The sequence below is a fragment of the Eurosta solidaginis genome, chromosome 1 (assembly GCF_040869045.1).
Source record: "Eurosta solidaginis isolate ZX-2024a chromosome 1, ASM4086904v1, whole genome shotgun sequence".
NCBI classification, from domain to species: Eukaryota; Metazoa; Arthropoda; class Insecta; order Diptera; family Tephritidae; genus Eurosta; species Eurosta solidaginis.
The window spans coordinates 46,002,359-46,026,223 of NC_090319.1; positions in this window are offsets into that span (position 1 = coordinate 46,002,359).

The window sequence follows — 23,865 nt, forward strand, 5'->3', positions numbered from 1 at the left end:
CACAGTCAGTGACTGCTTTGCCACATCACTCATCTTCTCGGGAAAAGCAGGAGTCTTAGTGTTATCTCCCTTTGGAACCTCCGAGAACACCGAAGTCTTCGCGTTAACTCCCTTTAGCGCCTCCGAGAAAGCCGGAGTCTTAGCGTTTATCTCCCTTTGGCTTATCTCCTACTTCCGTAGTTGGAACTTCCCTCTGACTGGCTGCTTTCGAGGTAGTTGCTACCTCGCTATTGGAACCCATCTGTCTTACAGCTTTGGGCCTACTTGTCTTGTCTATGCGACTGCCCTGCCTCGCGGCTCTAGGACTGGGTCTTTTCTGCCTCTTGAAAGCAGGCTTGTCGCCTTCTGCCGAACGTTGCCTCTTCATTCTGCCATTCGACGCTTCTTCCTCCTCGTACCGGTTGCAGAACCGAGGGTTTCTCGCAGCAAACCTTTTGAACTGCCTTCGACCTACTTCTACCGCTTCATGGGCTCATTCCAAGCGCTCGATCTCCACTTCTGTTGGGTCGACCACTGCTCCCAAGCGTTGTACAATTCTTAGTGCTGCACGGTACTGCGAGAGAGCTCTTTTACTTCCTCTGCTCCGTACCCTTCTCCACTCTTCTACTCCGTTTTCATTTGTGTGCTTCTCCAACACGGAGTTCATTGAATCAGCACTACTCTCGCTCCCCGAGTCCGACGCATCGCCTAATTCGTATTTGTCGTCCTTGGATTGCGACTCAGTCCTCCTCTTTACATCCTCCTTATTACATTCAGGTAATGAGTTGTTCATCTTGGTCGTACGACCACCTGCCCGACAAGGCGGGCTCAGCGGTCCAGTATTATATATGGGTAAAGTATAATGAAACAACTTTTTTTGTTTGTTTGACTACTAAAACGGTCAATTATGAATCAACGATTTATGCGTAGTTGGTTCAACATCTTGTTGCGATGGATTAACATTGACAGAAATTTCGGATGTATTGACCCGTATTCGGTTGATTTTGTTGATTTTACCAGTCTCTTTCTTTCAGTGTAGGGAACGTCTCAGCTGTCTTACATATTTACATATATCGTATATATTATAATGATTACAAATTGATCAATTGTATCTGCGTTTAACTCATATGTCTACTAAGGTTTATAAATACAAGGATATTAAACTCGGTCGGTCAGGTGAAGCTGGTATTTAATGTTTGGTACAAAGATTCCATATATAAGGAAGTGAGGTGACATAGGTAGAGCAAGTGGATGTGCAAAAGGGATTGATAATGGAATTAGGTGTTAAAGGGAACTTGTGAGAACGGTAATGGGAGTAGAAATACGAGTGCCGGTCGAAGGGGAGGTGAAGTGAGAGTGGGAGTAAGAGTGGGAAGTGAAGCGGGAGAGGGAGGAGGAGTCGAAGCCGAAGTCTGAGTAAAACTGGGACTGGGATCCGAAGTGAAAATGGGTTTGGAGTAGATCGGATACAAGCGGAATAAGGGATGGACACGAATTAGGGGAACAAGTAAGGAAGGCTAAGTTCAGGTGTAACCGAACATTACATACTCCGCTGCCAAATTACAAAGCTTGCAAAAGTTTTAAATTAGTTTTACCAATTTTCTATTCTGCGTCATAAGGTCAACCCACGTATCAAGTAATAGCAATACGAATAGGAGTGGGAGTAAGAGTACGAGTGGGAAGGGGGTGGGGGAGGGAAGAGGAGTCGGGGTCGGATTGGGAATATAAGTGGGACTGGGATCGGCTGTGGAAGTGGGTTTGGAGTGGATCGGATATAAGTAGAATAAGGGATGGACAAGAATTAGACGAAAATTGGCAGATAAAATAGAAAAGAATAGGTACTCTTTAGAGGAGAAATGAGGCTCACTTTTAAATGTAGGCAAACCAATTTTTTATTCAGAATAAAGTCTAGTTTCTGTATAAATTTTAAGAAAAAGTCTCAAACGTCAACTGAAATAACAGCGAAACAAACAAATGTTAAATAATCTCTTGCAAATGTGCCTTTTGTGGGCTTTAGTCTTCACAATCTTAACAAATTTCACTTCACCTTACGCCATCGTGCTGTGAGTTTTCTAGCTTTGTATAACGTTCAATACTCACGAGTTTGCTCTGAATCATTGAAAGACTTGAGGAGCAGAGATTGCGATATTATTGTACACATGAGTTGCGATAGGCAGATGTAGCTGTTTTGTTTCGTTTAGCACATATGGCCAAAGGCCAAGAAGCGGCATCTATTTTTGACAAAGAAGGTTTATTAAAGGTAATGTTGCCAAACACGAGACAAGACAATAGGAGCGCTCCATTAAGATATCGAGCTCTGGCTCACGATCAAATATCATTGGAACGATCTGAATCAACTTTATGTGAGCAGGAAGCACTAATAGCAAATATCTGTTTTGTTGGAAATAAGAAAAAGAAACATACACAAAAACTGAAGGTACTGATAGAAAAACGCAAAACTAAGAGAAAATGGAAGCACAGTTCTTTGAAGAAAGTAATGGAAAATATTTTAAAGATATTAGCTATAATTTTTCATGTAATTATAAATTTATATATGATGTGTGAAACGTCATCGTACCAAATCGGCAAACACCTGCGGCAAGACGGAGGAACTTCTAAACTCTTCCGCGAATTCAGTAGGCACTTCTGAAAATGAAGAGGATCGAGATGAAATAACAAATTTTCCACAATTTTTTACTCTTTCCCTATTTTTGCTTTTAAATGTGGCGAAATCTTTTACGTATACACTTATATACACATATTTATTTCAGTGGTACCAACTCAAAAGTGGTTAGCTGTCAAAAAATCTACTACAGAAAAAACAAGTAAGGAAGGTTAAGTTCGGGTGTAACCGAACATTACATACTCAGTTGAGAGCTATGGTGAAAGCATAAGGGAAAATAACCATGTAGGAAAATAAACCGAGGGAAACCCTGGAATGTGCTTGTATGACATGTGTATCAAATGAAAGGCATTAAAGAGTATTTTATGAGGGAGTGGGCCTTAGTTCCATAGGTGGACGCCGTTTCGAGATATCGCCACAAAGGTGGACCAGGGGCGACCCTAGAATTTGTTTGTACAATATGGGCATCAAACGAATGGTGCTAATGAGTACTTTAAAAGGGAGTGGGCCTTAGTTCTATAGGTGGACGCCTTTTCGAGATATCGCCATAAAGGTGGACCAGGGGTGACTCTAGAATGAGTTTGTACGATATGGGTATCAAATTAAAGGTATTAACGAGAGTTTTAAAAGGGAGTGGTGGTAGTTGTATATGGGTAGGCGTTTTCCAGATATCGACCAAAATGTGGACCAGGGTGACCCAGAACATCATCTGCTGGATACCGCTAATTTATTTATATATGTAATACCTGCCAAGATTTTAAGTGTTTTTTATTTCGCCCTGCAGAACTTTTTCATTTTCTTCTACTTAATATGGTAGGTGTCACACCCGTTTTACCAAGTTTTTTTCTAAAGTTATATTTTGCGTCAATAGACCAATACAATTACCATGTTTCATCCCTTTTTTCGTATTTGGTATAGAATTATGGCATTTTTTTCATTTTTCGTAATTTTTGATATCGAAAAAGTGGGCGTGGTTATAGTCGGATTTCATTCGTTTTTCATACCAAGATAAAGTGAGTTCAAGTAAGCACGTGAACTAAGTTCATTAAAGATATGTCAATTTTTGCTCAAGTTATCGTGTTAACGGCCATGCGGAAGGACAGACGGACGACTGTGTATAAAAACTGGGCGTGTCATCGACCGATTTCGCCCATTTTCACAGAAAACAGTTAAAGTCAAAAGGATTGGTTAATTTTTGTTCGACTTATGGCGTTAAAAGTATCCTAGACAAATTAAATGAAGAAGGGCGGAGCCAAGCCCATTTTGAAATTTTCTTTTATTTTTGTATTTTGTTGCACCATACCATTACTGGAGTTGAATGTTGACATAATTTACTTATATACTGTAAAGATATTAAATTTTTTGTTAAAATTTTACTTAAAAAAATTTTTTTTTTAAAAGTGGGTGTGGTCCTTCACCGATTTTGCTAATTTTTATTAGGCGTACATACAGTAATAGGAGTAAAGTTCCTGCCAAATTTCATAATGATATCTTCAACGACTGCCAAATTACAGCTTGCAAAAGTTTTAAATTACCTTCTTTTAAAAGTGGGCAGTGCCACGCCCATTGTCCAAAATTTACTAATTTTCTATTCTGCGTCATAAGATCAACTCATTTACCAAGTTTCGTCGCTGTATCGGTCTTTCGTAATGAATTATCGCACTTTTTCTGTTTTTCGAAATTTTCGATATCGAAAAAGTGCGCGTGGTTATAGTCCTTTATCGTTCATTTTAAATAGCGATCTGAGATGAGTGCTCAGGAACCTACATACCAAATTTCATCAAGATACCTCAAAATTTACTCAAGTTATCGTGTTAACGGACGGACGGACGGACGGACTGACGGACGGACATGGCTCAATCAAATTTTTTTTCGATCCTGATTATTTTGATATATGGAAGTCTATATCTATCTGGATTCCTTTATATATGTACAGCCAACCGATATCCAATCAAACTTAATATACTCTGTGAGCTCTGCTCAACTGAGTATAAAAAACAAACAGAACTGCTGTACGGATCAGAAATTGAACCAGAAAAATATCAGGATCACAATGTTGTTGTTGCATTTGCATGTTAAGTTTCTATCCGTATCTGATTCATGCGTCATTAGAATATTACTATTAACAAATTATTTGGCTCACAAACTGAATCATAGGGATTTATCTGGCTCAAATCATTGTTCTTGCATTTACATGCAAAATTAATTATCTGACTTAGGATCTTTGCGACCGGATGATGTCTGATGCAAATGTATGAGCTCTTTTAAAGCAATGTAACTATTTGCACCGTATAAAAGCTCAAAGGATATGAGATAAAAAAATAGTAAAAAAAAAAAATATTAAAAACAAAAACATAGTGAAAAAACATCACAGTCATAAAGTTTGGTGAGAAGTAGCATGATTTTTATTGCAAATCAGCTGTTATATATACTTTTCAGTAGTACTGAATTCTTGCATTCGTTGCTTGATCACATTTTCTTCACACATTGAGTTCTTATTTTTTTGGAGTTTCCATTCATGGATTGTCGTTTCCGCGAGACTGTCAAAATGTATGAATTGATTGCAGGGTTGGCTTGATTAATGTTATGTAAGAACATGTCCGTGGATGGCGTGGTGCTGTGATAGTGTACTGGGCTAACTAACCAATGATGCACGAGTCAAGTAGCAGGACAAATAACTTTAAAATACTTAAGGAAAATTGTATTAAAACCCTGTCGCACCTCAATAGAGGCTTGACAAGCTCACGAGTGTTTTTTCTCATGAAAAGCTTGTCAGCAATCACATCCATCTAAGATTCCTTTCGGAGTTTGCATTAAAAATTTATCTTAGAATGAGTCTTTTGAGCCGTCAGGTCTTGTTGCTATCACCGTACAGTTTTCGGCATAGGAAATTTTAATAAATCTTTCTAGTGGGGAAGGCAACTTATATGTAGAAATTATACAAAAGTGGGGATACGACACCACCTTGTGGCAACCACTTTTCGTAGTCTTTGAGGTTTCATTTCTAAATTGAATCTACGCTTGCCAACCATTCAGATATTTCGCGTTCCGGGTAAGGGGTAAACTTTCTATGTTTTAGTGTAGTGTGCCTGGGAAGAAAAGCGCCGCCTTAATTTCGTCGGATGTAAATAGCTTCTAGTTATTAGTATTTTATTTAAGAACATGTAAGTATGTACATATGTGTGTAAACGCGTATTTAAAATTCTGGTCAAACTTTGCGTATTTCGGTTGAAATTGAAATTGTTGTTACAGATTAATAAATTAACTTAAAAGAGGTTTTTATGAATTTTATAAGTTTTAAAATGATTTCTAGGTATATCATCTTCTACGTGCACATAGAGTAAAATCTGCTAAGTTGATCACCTAAAATTTTTTATATCAGCAATCTCCATGAAACTTTTAAGATTTGTTGCACTTTTGGGGTTCATATTATATATAAAGAAAGTACTTCTAAGAAATTGTCAGGGCTTTCAACAATGTCTCTAAATAGGCGATCATGGAGGGCCTTGCATTGTAGTACATCCAGTACATCCAGCCTTAGCCAGATAGATCGGCTGCATGCTTAAATACAGGACGAGGCCACAAAGTCGGTGGCCAGGAGCATGTTGCAAGGCGGCGTATTTTGAACTCTGCTGTGGACCCGGAAAAAACGGATATGGTCCTGTATATTACGAGCTAAAAGGTCCCGAATTAGACTAAGCCCAAGCTAGGAGCGTAATCCAGCAGAAAAAACATAGCAAAATCTAGGAATAATTCTAGGCAGTTAGTTGTCGTGGAAGATCAACGAGGAGCAGAGGGGTAAGAAGGCATCGACGGCTTTTATGTATGTAAACGAATACTAGCATCGATCCATCACTTTTTTCACACTGGCTATTTCAAGCGATGATTAAGCCAGTTTAATAATATAGGGTCCTCGTTTTGTGGATAGCTACACAAAAAATAGCGTACCTAAAAAATTATAGGACATCAATGCTGCATATTCGTAGCCTTGAAAACAACCCCGATGTCTGAACTGTATGACAAATCCAAATACTTCACCTGTAGACTAGTTGGCAAAGAACATAGCAACGAGATTCAGTGCCCCGGATGCTTGAGCACAGACCATACGGCATAGTAGTATAGCGTCATCAAATGTTGAACGAATAGGCTACCTAGTTCCCTACCTTCTTTAAAATGGGGCGCAAGGGCGTTAAAAATGCAGGCGATGCGATACCCGTAACCACTGATGGTTCCAAAGTTATGGAAGGAGTAGCGTCTGCGGTACACTGAGCAGGTGCAGAAATAAACAATTCGTTTAAGCTGTTAGGGCACTGGAGTTTTTTTAAGGTTGAAAAGGTAGCCATGACCAAATCAGTATAAACACTGGAGGAAAAAATAGCGCTAACTGTACCCGTGTCAAATTTAATATTGACATCCAAGCAGCTACAAAGGCAAAAATCTCGCATAGCATAACAAATAAATGTATGTTAGTGAGTTAGCAATCCCTGGAAAGAAACCAGATAGCGAGATCAGCGACACCATCCCTTTCATGAAGGTAGAGAAAGAAAAACCTTTAGAAACCCTAGGACGACAGACTGGCACTAATGTAATAAATATGTAGTAGCAAGACGGGAGTAACCTAAATCACCATAGAGGTCCAACTGAAATAGCTTCTTATCAAAGGCGGTGACAACTGCGTACCAAAGAGCTTGTCCTCTGAGATGGCAAAGCCAACCTAGAGGTGAAAGTAATTGAGTATCTTTAAAGGGCAGGTAAAAGACATTTTTAAGCTGTCAAAATTTGCGGAAAGTGAGGAATGCTGGGATGAATATAAAGAGGTGTTCACGATATATATGCGAAGCTACAAAATCTAACAGAGGAACTCCGCGGGCTGAGGTATTATCACGAATGCTGGATACGCGGGTCATTGTTTTTGTGTATCGAAAACGGACAAGCCAAATTCACGGTGATATTTTAGTCATTTTAATTGGTCGATGTCCACCAAGAATCAGTTCACTGATGAATCATACTGCTTGGGATGTACATGCCTAAGCTTTTGGAATCAGGTTAACCGCCAATGCAGACAAAATAAATATTCTTGGACTAAGGAGTTACCGTGGCACTGTATGCATGCAAGAGATTGATCCACGTAGGGTCTATCACCGAAACTTTCTCGTTGGTTATTTTATAATTGTTAATATATATGTATCTTGAAATATTGGATCCTGTGCATGTGGTAATAAATGGAAACGAAAAAGCGGGTGACCTATCTAAGCAGGGCGCATTTTACTGTGTATGTTCAAAGCAGATTGGGTGTGATAAAAAGAAGGCTGTACATGACTGAACAAAGGGGAAAGGCATGAAAGCGCGAGACTGCAAAGTGTCGAAGATCGTGTGCAGGTCTTAAAACCTTATACTGACAAATTTACCCTTATAATTAAAAAGAGAGGAATGTAGGCTCGTGGGAAAGGTAAACTCACTGAAAACTGCCTTCTGGTGTTTCATGCTTTTAAATAAGGCCTTGTCTGTGAAAGCAGATGCAGGAAGTGTGGACACGGCCGTCACCTCCAAAATGATAGTGTCAGTGCAACGGACGTCGCTGATCGATATAAGTGGCGCTCTCAGAACAACACCTACTTTGGCACTGAATGTCATGCTGAACATACATCCCGCAGATATTGGGGGAAAGGCGACCGCGGCTTGGTCGTTGGTCAGGCTTCGTGATATGGGCTATGGGCTTTTTGACTTCGGACACTCTAGCCTTCTTACAAGTTTCGACTTTATCCCGGACAGGACGGAATATTGTATGTCTATAACTGCTCCCTATACAACCTTCACCCCAGTCATTCCCCCGAGATAGGAGTGTGGAAGAGGAATTTTCTAAGGCATGGTACCGGTTAACTTGTTCACGGATAGGTCGAAGTTGGACGGAAAGGTTGGTGGGGAATCTTTTGTCAAGAGCTAAATGTAAGCCGCCAGTTTAAGTTGGCTGATCATTGCAGTGTATTCCAATCGGAAGGGATGCGGTGAATGGAATGCTATCCAGTGCTACTACGGTTAGAGAATTTAACATCTACTCTGATAGCCAAGCGGTTATTAAGCCCTTGCGTTCGACTACATTGCGATCGAGGGTAGTCTGGAGCGCGTGACCTCGTGATTGCGATTGCATCAAAATGATTATCTGGGTTCCGGGCCATAGTGATATCTCGGGTAACTGTTAAGCGAATCTCTTAGCCCGCATTGGTACAAGTGAACCGGATGAAGATGGTTGTGCGGATTTCGGGATTCCGCCGGCCACTTGTGGCTTGCTCCTTCATAGCTGAGCCTCGAGTCAGCTCAACAAACGTTGGGCGAACACCACGTCTTGCAGGGTAGCAAGATCTTTCTGACGGAAAGTGGATGGCAGGAAGCCTGCCGAAATAATTGTGTTAAATAGTGTTCACCTATCAATGGTCCTTGGGGTTTTGACATGCAACTGTCCCATGGGTATGCAGTACGTCTCAATATACTGGAAACTTCATCCTGCTGCAGTTGTATGGAGGATGATGAGGTGGAATCACCAAATCACTTTATGCTTGATTGCTTAGCTTTTATCAGAACTAAGCGAAAGTACTTCGGCCGCGACTCACTTGGATCTCCCCGAGGATTTAGCCAAGGTTGAGATCGGTATCAATCGGAACATTATCGTTGATACCCAACGATTCTCTAAATAGCTATATCTGCGTCACCGTTATTTTAATGTATGTGGTATCACAACGGACCTTCATGTTGTCCAAGTGAGCTGCCCTTATCAGGGCAGCTACCACCTAACCTAACCCTAACCTAAGTGTGGTTTGGAAGAGAAAATGATCATGTTTTGTGCTGCGCTTGCTAGGCTAAGACTTCAGCTTAGAGGTGTGCATAGCTACCAGATTCAAAAGCAGCAGTTAGCATAGATCCTAGAAATCTTATAATATTTGCCAAGGGGATGGAGTTACTTAAATAGCACAGGTACTCGTTATCTTTTCTGACTTAAAAAATGTAATTATATTACAACAACATTTCATTTAAATGCAGTTATAGTCACAAAACTCTAGTCTTCACATAAGGGTTACTTATTTGGCCGAAATATCTCGGACAATATTTTTATATTGCAATGATGACTTAGAAAACCAAACCTCAAAGAGTCTGTGGTTCGGAGCCATCAAATTCACATTTAAAATTTTAGTACAGTTACGTATTTATCTACGCATGCTGCCAATTCAAGTTGCCAAAAGTTTAGCGTCTCTCTTATTCGCCGGTTAATTTCATGCTGAGCAAATACAAAAATTGACTCCTTTGGTGGAACTTTGCCAATGAGCTTCACTATTTTCAATAAACTTTAGGAGTAAATGCAACGCTTAGCTAATATTGTGTTCAACTTGTCTGTAACAACCCTGCAAAAAATCGTGCGTTTAATCCCTAAAGAGATTGGTCTCCGACTGAACTCTTTTGTCTACAGTTGGGCATAATTGATCCCTTTTAGTCCCTTTCGTGTACAGTTGGGATTAGTCAGTTTCAAATCTATGTATGTAGTCTATTTTAAGAAATATGAAAAAACGGCAAATAAATGAGTAAAATAAAAAAGATTACAGGTGGTTGAATCGAATTATTTAAGAAAAATACGGAGCCCTATACCGAACCTTACGACAACGGCAGAGTTATGGTTAAATTTTCGAAGAATATATTTTATTCCTTTTTGAAAAGCGGGCAAACAACTTGCATCAAATAGATTTAGTGGCTTGGCAAACACTTCGATTGTGTTTCTCATGGCAGAAAATTCGATTGGACACTATTTGAGTCCTTATTGAACCGAAAAGGGAACTAGTATTGATATTTTCCCATATGGGTACAAAGGGGATTGGTCCTATCGATCCCTTTCGGGTATAAATGGGTACAATTAGTCACTTCATAGGACAAGCTCAAACAAAAAAGTACAGTTCAACTCATACAAAGAGATCAAAACTGGCATTGGTCGCATACTCCTATGCGACTCATCCATGATTCATTCTAGACTAATCGCATTTTTTGCAGGGAATTTTTGCTGTATGTGTGTGTGATTTTGTATTTGCGCGTATGTGTGTGTGCAATAGTCCACTTGACTTTTGTTCTCTGCAAATGCTATTTGTGGTTTGGTTGTTGGCTATGCGAAGCTATTGAACATCCATAAACAAAAACAAGAATTTGGTATGAAATAAAATACGATTATTGGCGCAGTAAACTAAAATAACTATTTGAATTATTTAGTCTTTGAATTTTTATTGTCTTAAACTTTTTTTTCTTGGGAAACTAAAAACCAAAAAATTTGTTTTTCTTTTTTTTTATTGGCAAAGATTTGCAACACAAAAAGTTACAAATATATGCGATTCCTTGAGAAAAAAAGTCACATGGAAAAGCCAAACTAAAATTTTTTTAATAAAAAAAAAGTTACAAAACATCACTAAGCAGATAAGTCGATTTGGGTGAAGATAACTTAAGTTCCACAACTCAATGCAATGGTTTGTTGTTTTAAGTTGCTTCGAATCCTTATTGAGCCGAGTGCACTTTTCTTCTGTTTGACGCAAATGTAAACATTAGTGAGTCTTATCGAAAACTATTTGGAAGCTGATTGCATTACAAGTACTTGGATTTGTGTTAAAAATTTAAAAAAAGATGGTCCGATACGGCATGTGGCCACAGGAGTTTATGACAGCTAAAATATGTGTATGTATGAGTATTGTATTATTTTGACAAGTGAAATTGAGTCCTACATGGTTCGATAAATAAATGAATATCTACTGCCTACAGAAAATTTCGAACGAATTATTTCCTGAAAAGAAGAGTCCAGAGTAGGCTGAAGAGGACCTCGAAAGATTTACGACAAAGGCGAATGAGGAGGACAGCAACGTCACGACAAAGAAGTTGGAGGCAACAAGCAGCCCATAGTGTTGAAAGATTTACCAGCACTGTAAAGCGGCTTTGAGCGAGCTCTTCTTAACACTTGAGTAGCGTCTGTTTGACGTGGCGCTTATCCAGGAGCCAGATTTCAAAGGCAGGAAAGTTTTATGAGCTCAACGCGCGTAGGTTTGGCATTTACTAAGCGGAATCGAAAAAAAAATTTTGTGATCTGTAATCATAGTAAGGAAACAGCAATACTCTTATGTGCTGCCTAATTGCACTACTGAGCCGTCGAGCGGAAGAATAAGTAGGCACTTTTCCTCGTATCCTGCCATATGACACATACTGCGCAGGTATCATCGAGGGAATGCAAAAGGCTAGTGAAATAGGAAGGGCAGTTGGTCATTGGCGCAAAGCCAGCCTAGAGGTGAAAGTAATTAAGTATTCTTAAAGGGCAGGTAAAGGAAATTTTTAAGCTGGTAAAAATTATGGAAAGCGGAGAATGCTGCGATGAATATAAAGAGGCGTTCACGATCTATATGCGAAGCTACAAAATCTAACAGAGGAACTCCGCGGGCTGAGGTATTATCACGAATGCTGGGTCATAAACCAATTGCTTTTGTGTATCGACAAAGGAGCAGTCAAATTCACGGTAATATTTTAGTCATTTTAATTTGCAGATCTCCACCAAGAATCAGCCCGCTGATGAATCAGACGACTCGGGATGTACATGCCTAAGCTTTTGGAATCAGGTTAACCGCGAATGCAGACAAAATAAATATTCTTTAATTAAGGAGTTACCGCCGCATTGTATACATGCAAGAGATTGCTAGGATCCACGTAGGGTCTATCACCCAAACTTTCTTATTGGTTATTTTATAATTGTTAAACCTAAACTTTACAAAAAGAAGTAATTGTGCGGAGGACACCCACATAAAGAAGTACGTATACGAAAAAACTAGAGGCGGTATGCAGATTATCTATGATCCGCATATCAGGAGCCCTAAAAGCTACTCTGTGAGCAACAACACCATGTCATTTGGTATATATCCCACCAGCAGACCTAATGGCCAAAAATAAAGCGTTAGTAACTGTAACAAGGTTTAAGGCCTCGGGATAATTGGAGTACAGACCATATGACCATAGCTTACCATAGATTCGATTCCGGGATCGGGTTAGGCCGGAGCATTCGCAAAAAGGTGCTATAATGGCAGAACATACTATATGTGTGGATATTAATGACACGAAATTAACGGTAGGGATTCGGTTTGTTGTTTGCTGTGTCGATCAAGAAATAAGTAAAGACTAAAGGCTGCCAGATTATTTATTTATTTATTTAAATATAGTAATCTTTGAAATATAATGTTTCTTACAGACTACATAACGAATTAAATATATTTACAAAATAATTGTTTAAGTTAAAAATTCATTTAATTGTAATTTGAATTTAGATTTTCCAATTGAGAAATCTATATTCAAAGAATTCGAGAACAAATTAAACTCTCGTAAGGTTCTGATGAGAGGAGCATAATATGCATAGTTATTCCTCACGCATTCAATAAAAAACAAATCATTACTTCTTAGGTTCCTCTGTGGAACCAAGAAGTTAATTCGTTCTAAAAGAGACGTAGCGTCTACATGCCTTAAATGATGTCAAACACAAAGCTAAGCGAAAGCAAGATTCTTCTATTATCCAAAGTCTTCAGGATAATAAGGAGACATCTAGCATTATAAGACGGAATAGGCTCTTCAAAGTTTAATCTGCGCAGAGCAAATTTTATGAAGGTCTTTTTTACCCGTTCTAGCCTCTTTATATGGCAATCGTAAAATGGTCTCCATATAAACACAGCGTATTCTAACGTGGAACGAACCATCGAGTTGTAAAGAAGTTTAAGTGTATGGATCAGTAAAATCAGTACTGCAACGGCGTATAAAGGCAAGCATTGCGTATGATGTAGCAATTGCATGATTTATATGATCATGAGACATAAATTTGGAGTCAAAAATTACTCATAAATCTCGTATTTTAGACTGCGTAGCCAGTTTAGATCCATTAATATCATATGATGTAAGAATTAATGAACGGAATTTTGAAAAAGTTATGTGAAAACATTTAGTAATATTGAGTTGCAGGTTGTTTATTCTGCACCAATTGGCTACATTGTCCAGATCATTTTAAAGACTATGGGCTTCAGAAATACACAAAATTTTTGAAAAGATTTTCAGATCAGAGGATAAAAAACAGGAAGATAAATCATTAATAAAAATAACAAAAACGATGGGACCTAGGATACTGCCCTAAGGAACGCCTGGGGAGGCAATGAAGGGATCGGACGCACAATCATCAAAAACGACTACACACTTGCGAAGAGAAAGATAGGATTTAATCCATGATAGGAAGGTTGAACGAAAACCGACGTTGGCTAACTTATCTATTAAAATAGAATGACTAACCTTGTCAAAGGCTTTTGAGAAGTCTGTATAAACAGTATCCACTTGCTGCCGATCATTAAAAGCTGACACACAGTAATCAGAGAAAACCGCCAGGTTGGAAACTGAGGATCTGCCAGACACGAAGCCATGTTGATTGCAGGAAATTATGTGACTTACAGAGAAATACATCTTTAGTTTAACGATGTATTCAAACAGCTTCGACGTTGTTGATAATTTTGCAATAGGGCGGTAGTTAGCTACATTTGCTTTATTACCGCTCTTATGAATAGGGGTTATTGAGGCAAACTTCCACCCATCAGTAAAAACTCCACTTTCAAGGGATTTATTAAAAATGAGAAGAAGAGGAAGAGCCAAAGATCTACAGTTCTTAAAAAGATATGACGAAAACCCGTCAATATCAGGCTTCATAGAGGGTTTTATGCTATTCACTCCTACAACTATATCTTCTAAAGTGAGCACCAGAGAGCCAAAATTTATTGCGCTATTTAAATTGGAGACTATATTAGGCGATGATTGAGAATCGCCATCAAAGTTCGATTTGAAGAATTCCTCAAAGAGATTAGCAGCTTCGTAAATCGAACCTACCCTAGTCTCATTGTAGAACACGCCTGTTGGAATATTTGAACGAACCTTCTTCGAGTTAACGTATCGCCAAAAAGACTTAGGGTTACTCTTGATTTCGCGCTCGAGATTTATTAAGAGATATGAACTTCTTCGCATATCTCAAGTAAATATATTTATAAGAAGAGCCATTTGAAAATTTTAAACTTTTATAAAATTTGTTTCTCAAATTCTTGAACTTCTACAGCTCCTTGGTGTACCATGGAATCCTGTGACAAGATTTTTTCTTAGGTGGTACAAAAGCTCGACTTGTTTCTAATACGATGTTTTTAAAGGTCTCAAAACATTCAACTATCCCGACCCCTTCGAAAAGCACAGTCCAGTCAACAGAGCATAGTTCATTATTCAAAAGCTTTAAGTTATGAGTGTTATGAGTATTAAAATTTAAATTAAAATCAGTAAACTTCTTTGTTCCCTGGAGTGATGGGTAGGCATAAAACTCATGTTTCAAGACAAGAGGAACATGATGTTGACTGGCATAAGACAAAGGTTCAGAGCACTCGTCCAATGAGAAATTCATGTTAAAAGTTATAAAAATAAGATCCAAAAATCTCATTAATTTATTACAAAAATTATTTACTTGAATTAGATCTATGCTTAAAAATTTATTTACCAGATAAGTTTCGCAAAATCTGGACATATTACAGGGAATTAAAGATCGGCTATCATCTAAAAAAGACCAGGTTACGTAAGGGAGGTTAAAATCACCCAATACACAAAAATTGTCATCAGACCCATTATTCCTAGAAACTAGAGCTATTACATTATCAACATGAGCTTTATAAAGTATGTCACAACTAGTAGGGGAATATAAGAAACGGAAATAAAAAGTTTAGATGAGCCTTGCACTAGAACGCATACTTGATCTAGCAAGGAGTCTTCATTATTCAGAGAAACTAGGGACGACTGATAGCATTTTTAACCGCTACTAGTACTCCTCCCCATCTGGATAGTCCAGTCTTAATAACATCACTGTCTTTGCGGTATACATTATAAGAATTTGAATTAAAGAATTCATTATCGTTGGAATCTGCATTAAGCCAAGTCTCAACAAAGACAAAGGTGTCATAATCAGAATTTGTACTTGAAATAAATATAGATTTATATTTAGTTCTTAGCCCAGATACATTTTGAAAGTATATGTATATTAAGGTGGCTACCATAATTACCACAAACGTGTGCCACTACGGGGTTTTTTGTTCGGGTACTACCTTTTGAAAAAAATTAAATGGACGTACTTTGACATTTGTGGGCCAGATGTTGGCATTTAAAACATTTTCATAGCATTCATCAGCTACTCCGAACTTGAAACTAACTTTCGATAGATGTTCCGCAATGGCACCTTGCTTAATTAACGAAAAACATCTCAAATTCTTTGAATCAATTTTAGCATGCTTTGTAACATATGCTATAATATCAGTGTACGTCACACTCGATGAGAACGATGATATATGTAAGCATTTAAATTTAAGTGTTGCAACCACTCTAAGCTCGATGTTGTTGTTTGATCCAATAACTAAGGGTGGTTTGAGAACTAGTATGTGTTTAGAGCCAATTTTCCGCTTGGGATCGATGGAAGTCTCACACGCAGTACCATTAACAGACGCATCAGCGGTCGTAATCTTAGTTGCAGCAGTAGACGCAGCAGAAGTTGGCGTACAGTGCTTATGATTTGCGAGAGCTTTCTTGCTCGTACTACTAGCAACATTCATTGATTTTGGAGCATCAGAAGCATTATCAACGCCTACAGAACAAAGCTTTTCAGCAGATTTCAGCGAACCAATTTCTGCAATTAGTTGTTTATACTTTTCTTCTATTTGATCTTTAAGATCAACAAGAGAGGTTATTAGCAACAAAATGTGTGCGTTCTCAGCTTTAAGCTCGGAAATTTCTTTGAGTAGAGAGAAACGAGCCACTGATTGAGTATTATTGCTATAAATGTTACTGCTGTTGTTATTATCGTTAACGTTCTCAGCAGACAAATTGGTCAAACCAGTATTTGTAGTGCTGCATAATTTGCATATAAACAGATTACTGTAATATTTTTCATGCGGAAATTGCTGTTTTGGAGAAAGCAACAGAAATTCTGGAGGAAGCGTGTTTAAGCTGCAGTCGAATTTATTCATTTATTGATGGCCAGGTGACGATCAAGGCAATAATCTCAAAGAGCACTTCAACAAGAATTATCCTGGAGAGACCCGGCTTAGGTCAGGCCATACCTCTTAACTGGGTCCTCGGTCACAAAAGTTTGGAAGGTAAAAAAAGGCCTATGAGGAGGGTGCAAAAAAGGATGCATCACTCGATCAATCGACGGTAAAATTCCCAATTCATTTTGGAGAAATCGAAAGGAGACAGGAGCTGCAAATTATCTATCAAGCGGGGAATCTTAGATCTATAAAGAGAAGACCTTAGGTGCACGATGCGCATACCAAACGCACACAGTCTTCCGGCATCACATGCCTGTAACTAAGGCTTTGTCACAAACAGCAGATGTATGAAGTGTGTGTTGCTGGAAAAACGCTTGTGCACTTTCTGTGCTCATATCTTGCGCTTGCAGAGCAATGGCTCCAGCTACTAGGGGCAGCAGAGTAGCCAGATCTTGAAAAAACGTCTAGCATTTGCTAAGAGTACGGAATTATTCTATACCATAAGTCTTGGTACCTGATTGGGGGTTTCTGTTTATTTGCCAAAAAAATTCCGGTAACACTACGGACACATTGAGGCTATGTTGGCTCTTAATTGACCGGCCAGTTCAACCTCTTGTGCATAAATATTTGTCTTCCGTATGTTTCTGCTATATTCGCATATGTAAATTTTGGCCTTTTGCCGAAAGCATATGCAAAGTATGCAATGCTGGTGTTATGCCAAATTTTAAACATATGTAAACATAAGTGAAAAAGTGCAATCCTCTTAAAATTTCACTTAGATTTTATGATTCTCATATGTTTCACCTAACTTGCATATGCTGGTATTTTTCACAAAAATTCTTGGACGCTTTGTGCCTGCTGAGTTGCTCATATTGCACAATATGCTACAGCTATTTATTGCTTCAAAGAAATTCATGTTGCACTCTTATAAACGGTTGACATTGCACCGGCCTTTTGTTGTTTTAAGTTCAAGAAAATATAAAAAAACGTTCAGTAAGCTGACTGCCATAGTTTGGTGGTAGCGTGCTCCAGCTACCTTACCGGTTGTCTTTAGTTAAACATTTTTGAATTAGATAAAAAGGCAGGGGAAGGTTTCGTAATGGAAATAAGCCAGGCGGACAGCTCCGTGCGATCAGCGCTGGTCTATCTCTTGAAAAAAATCCAGGAATATGAGATCAGAACAAGGGATTGCAGTGGACCAACTGAAAGATTGCGAGGTCTCAAGATCCTTATGATCATGTGTAGATAGGAAAGCCACTAACTTCCTTCTCAAGCTTCACAAATCTGCGGTGAGGATACTTATGTCGAATATTCATCATTTTCAGGACTGTTAACAAGACGCCAAAGAAGAGATGATAATACGCCTTCATGCAGGGGGGGGGGGGGGGCTTAAAAATGCCTAGTGCACCATAATTGCTGCCGTCGCAGCAACCGCGGGCCCGTAGACTAAAAAGCAGCCCCGTTTTGGAACCGTAGCCCACCCCGGTACAAATTTTGCATTACTTCGGGGGGGCGTTCCATATTTCTCATTTTTGAAGAGCATACTGTTGTCTCTGCGTCCAGGTTCCAGCTATTTGCTCTAAGTGTCGAATTAATCGCCACTGCTTCGCCTGCGCCGCGCTCCCTCTCAGTATTCGTCAGGCTCGTCATGACAATAAATGCCATGTTGCTCACTGCAGTCCAGCATTCCTTCCTGTTACACATTTGTGATACTAAATTTCTCGTGGTTCCTTCCCAAAAACACTATGCAAGGTGAGTCTTTCCTCGTGAAATCGAGGGCAGTGGAAATTTACGTATTTTGCGTTTTCTAACTCTGCGGTACACATTGGGCAAAGAGGATCTTCCGCTATCCTACGCTTCCACAAATACTCTTTAAAACCGCTATGCCCACTCAGTATCTGCGTGAGATGGTAGTTCAGTTCGCCGTGCTTCCGCTCATTCCATTGAGCTACGTTCCAAACTAGCGTGAAAGTCCAACGCCCTTTACTCGAGGCCTCCCAGCATTCTTGCCACTTAGCTATTGTTTGTGTCCTCCCTCTTTTCTTGTCTTATTCAGGTGGTCGCTCGATATTAGTGTTATACAGATCGGCCACTTCGCTTGCCAGTAAGTCCATTGGGATTTTCCGGGTTAGAACCAGGATCGCGTCGTCGGACACCGTCCGTTAAGTACTTGCTACTCTTATGGCTGCAAGTCTATATGCTGCAAATATATATTTGATGGATCCGTTTATATCCGTATCATACTGGTGCTGCGTATAGTATTATCGAGCTGGTTACTGTGAACAATAGCTGACAGGTAGCTTTGCTCGGACCACTAATATTATTGCTTACAAAAATTTATCAATTTGTGTATTTTAGAATTGAACAAGCTCACAAAAAGCATTATTATAGACTAAATATAAATACAAAATTTATAAAGTAATCTATTCCAGACAATATTTGTAATTGCTGTGATGTAGGGTTTATGTAGCTGTTTTGTAGCAGTGCTTCGCCCCATCCAATCGGTGGAATCACTCACAATCATCATCAATATCCTCTATTGGGAGTCTGAGGAAACTTGCTGTTTCTACAGAGTTACATCAAAGAAATTGGGGTGATATAGGGTTTGATTCCACATTGCAATTGAAAAGTTGGCTGGTGCGATATAGAGACATCATGCAAGGTGGATATATGTAGTTTGGGTATGTCAGGGTTGATACTATGTTAGTAAGTGTTTATCTTATAACAGTATCCAGACCGAAGTCTGAGAATGGTGAGTTGAGAATGGTATTAATCCAGAATTTATTCGACGACTTTTCGTGGATAACTTTGCGAGACTTTTCGTGCTCCTTTTCAAATGCCTAATTTCTTCATCATGCTTACGGAGATGACTCCTTAAGTTAGACGGGGATGTCTGGCCATATTGAAGACGCGTAGCATACAAACGTCCGACCAGTTGCTTTATAAATGCCTTAACCGAGCATTGCTTTGTCTTTGCCACGAACGCTGCCAAATAGAGACTCAACAATTGTGTTACAGCTCTGGACTTTAGGTTCGATTGCGGCTGCACGAACTCCAAAATATGTGTCCTGATCGAATGTCAAACCCAGTTTTTTTTGGGTGAAAGACAGTCGGTAGCTTAGTGACATTAACGTGGATGTCCAATATGGTTGATATTTGCCTTGTCCACGTTGTAAGTAAGGTCACCGAGGATTTGTTCGTTAGTGGAAGTGCCAGATATTTGGTTTATCTTCATTGAATAAAATAATGGGCTTATTTATTTCTTCGGTACTTAGCTTTGTAACAAATGCTTACCATTTAAAATTTTCATAAATTCGTTTGTTGAGTCTGCATTGCGGGCTAACCAATACTCACGCTTTTCATACACAATTTTAAAAGTAATCGTCCAATTCAAATATTTTCACAAATCTTGATAAAATTTAGCTTGCCTGTGATTTAATGTGGATTGGCAATCGAAATTTACGAAATGAAAAATGTAATGCTCATTGGTCAATTAAGGACTTAATTGAGTCAAAAGCAGTATGTAATTCCATATGTTTATTGTTTTATTTTCAATTTTCTTAAAGCATCTAAAGCTTTGCACTTAAAATTGATTGAGTGACGTACTTATGCACGAAAATCCTTTTGAAAAATATTGTTCAAACATTAACATGTTACAGTTGTAAATATGTATATAGGTTTGCATACTTGGAATCAAATCTGAGTCTGAGAGCTGACTAGAATTGGTATTTCCGATATTGTAAATTTAATAAATTGCCGATAATTTAACTGAAATTTATTATATATTCATATATACGTATGCCTCAACATTCATACACTAGCGAACACAAAAATAGCAATGGCAATATTTTCATACTCAGTTGAGCAGAGCTCACAGAGTATATTAACTTTGATTGGATAACGGTTGGTTGTACAGGTATAAAGGAATCGAGATAGATATAAACTTCCATATATCAATATCAGTATCGAAAAAAAATTCGATTGAGCCATGTCCATCCGTCCGTCCGTCCGTCTGCCCGTTAACACGATAACTTGAGTAAATTTTAAGGTATCTTAATGAAATTTGGTATGTGGGTTTCTGGGCACTCATCTCAGACCGCTATTTAAAATGAACGATATCGGACAATAACCACGCCCACTTTTTCAATATCGAAAATTTCGAAAAATCGAAAAAGTGCGATAATTCATTACCAAATACAAATTAAACGATGAAACTTGGTAAGTGCTTATGACGTAGAATGGAAAACTAGTAAAATTTTGGACAATGGGCGTGGCACCGCCCACTTTAAAAGAAGGTAACTTAGAAGATTTTGCAAGCTGTAATTTGGCAGTCGTTGAAGATATTATGATGAAATTTGGCAAGAACGTTACTCTTATTACTGTATGTCTGCTTCATAAAAATTAGCAAAATCGGAGAACGACCACGCCCACTTTTCAAAAATATTTTTTTCAAATTCAAATTTTAAAAGAAAAGTTAATATCTTTACAGTACAGTATAAGTAAATTATGTCAACATTCAACCCCAGTAATGATATGGTGCAACAAAATAAAAAATAAAAGAAAATTTCAAAATGGGCGTGGCTCCGCCTTTTTTCATTTAATTTATCTAGGCTACTTTTAATGCCATAAGTCGAACAAAAATTTACCAATCGGTGTGAAATTTGGTAGATGCTTAGATTCTAGAACGATAACTCTTTTCTGTGAAAAAGGGCGAAATTGGTTAAAGCCACGCCCAGTTTTTATACACAGTCGACCGTCTGTCCTTCCGCTCGGCCGTTAACGCGATAACTTGAGCAAAAAGCGATATATCTTTACTAAACTCAGTTCACGTACTTATCTGAACTCACTTTATATTGGTGTAAAAAATGGCCGAAATCCGACTATGACCACGCCCTCTTTTTCGATATCGAAAATTACTAAAAACGAAAAAAATGCCATAATTATATACCAAATACGAAAAAAGGATGAAACATGGTAATTGTATTGGTCTATGGACGCAAAATATAACTTTAGAAAAAAACTTGGTAAAATGGGTGTGACACCAACCATATTAAGAAAAAGAAAATGAAAAAGTTTTGCAGGGCGAAATCAAAAGCTCTTGGAATCTTGGAAGGAATACAGTTCGTGGTATTACATACATAAATAAATTAGCGGTACCCGACAGATGATGTTCTGGATCACCCTTGTCCACATTTTAGTCGATATCTCGAAAACACCTTCACATATAAAACTACCACCACTCCCTTTTAAAGCTCTCATTAATACCTTTAATTTGATACCAATATCGTACAGACACATTCTAATGTCACCCCTGGTCCACCTTTATTGCGATATTTCGAAACGGCGTCCACCTATAGAACTAAGGATTACTCCCTTTTAAAATACTCATTAACACTTTTCATTTGATACCCATATCGTACAAACACATTATAGAGTCATCACTGGTCCACGTTTATGGCGATATCCCGAAAAGGCATCCAACTATAGAACTAAGGCCCACTCCCTTTTAAAATACTCATTAACACCTTTCATTTGATATCCATATAGTACACACAAATTCTAGAGTCACCCCTGTCCCACCCTAATGGCAATATCTCGAAAAGGCGTCCACATATAGAACTAAGGCCCACGCCCTCTTAAAATACTCATTAGCACCTTTCATTTGATACTCATATCGTACAAACAAATTCTGGAGTCACCCCTGGTCCATCTTTATGGTGATATCTCGAAAAGGCGTCCATCTATAGAACTTAGGCCCACGCCCTTTTAAAATACTTATTAATACCTTTCATTTGATACCCATATCGTACAAAATAAATTCTAGAGTCATCCCTGGTCCACCTTTATCTCGAAAAGGCGTCCACCTATAGAACTTAGGCCCACTCCCTTTTAAAACTATCATTTGATACCCATATCGTACAAACAAATTCTAGAGTCAGGCCAAGTCAACCTTTATGGCGATATCCCTAAATAGCGTCCATCTATAGAACTATGGCCCACTTCCTCTAAAAATACTCTTTAATACCTTCCATTTGATACACATGTCATATAAACACATTCCAGGGTTACCCTAGGTTCTTTTTACAACATGGTGATTTTCCCTTACTTTGTCTCCACAGCTCTCAACTGAGTATGTAATGTTCGGTTACACCCGAACTTAGCCTTCCTTACTTGTTATAATTACATTTTATTTTCAGTAGTCCGAGAAAATATTCCATGAATTTTGTAACTGAAACTACGAAAACCGATCTAAACCACGTTTTCAAAAAATTCGGTGAAATATTACAAAATTTCGAATTTTTTTTAAAGTTTATTGAAGTCTCTATAGTACGCAATTTTGTAAAATTCAAAAAACGCAAAATAAAAATTTCAAAATTTTTCATACCTTTTTTTCGAAAATATTTTAGAGATTCGTTATCTTTGTTAAAGTAACGAAATTCATGGTAGTTTTTTTCTGTAATTATCGAAAAAAAAGAAAGAATTTGCATAAAGAGATTTAATAAAAATTTCCACTGCTCTTTTCGTATTCGCTACTGCTCATACCATGCAAATCGTCATACATACACACAAGCTGCTAGAAGAATGACCAAGTATTTCGAAATAGCAATAGCCTTAAAGTTTATAGAAAATAATCTAATATATAAAATTCTTCTGTCACGGTGTTAGAGGCTTAACTCCCCCGAAACGGCTGAACCGATTCTCATGAAATTTTGTGCGCATTTTGGGTAGGTCTGAGAATCGGCCAGCGTCTACCTTTTTTTTCGCTACGTGCCTAGGGTCTTGATATCAAAACGTGGACCCGGGTACCCCTAGAATGTGTTTATACAATATGGATATCAAACGAAAACTGGTGATGAGTGCTATAGTAAACGATAATTTTCATACAACTGGGAGGCTAGGGTCTCCAGATATAGCCCAAAACGTGGACCCGTGTACCCTAGAATGTGTTTATACAATATGGATATCAAATGAAAGCTGTTGTTGAGTGCTATAGTACAGGATAATTTTCATACAACTGGAAGGATAGGGTGTCGAGATATAGCCCAAAACGTGGACCCAGGTACCCTAGAATGTGTTTATACAATATGGATATCAAATGAAAACTGTTGATGAGTGCTATAGTACAAGATAATATTCATACAACTGGGAGGCTAGGGTATCGAGATA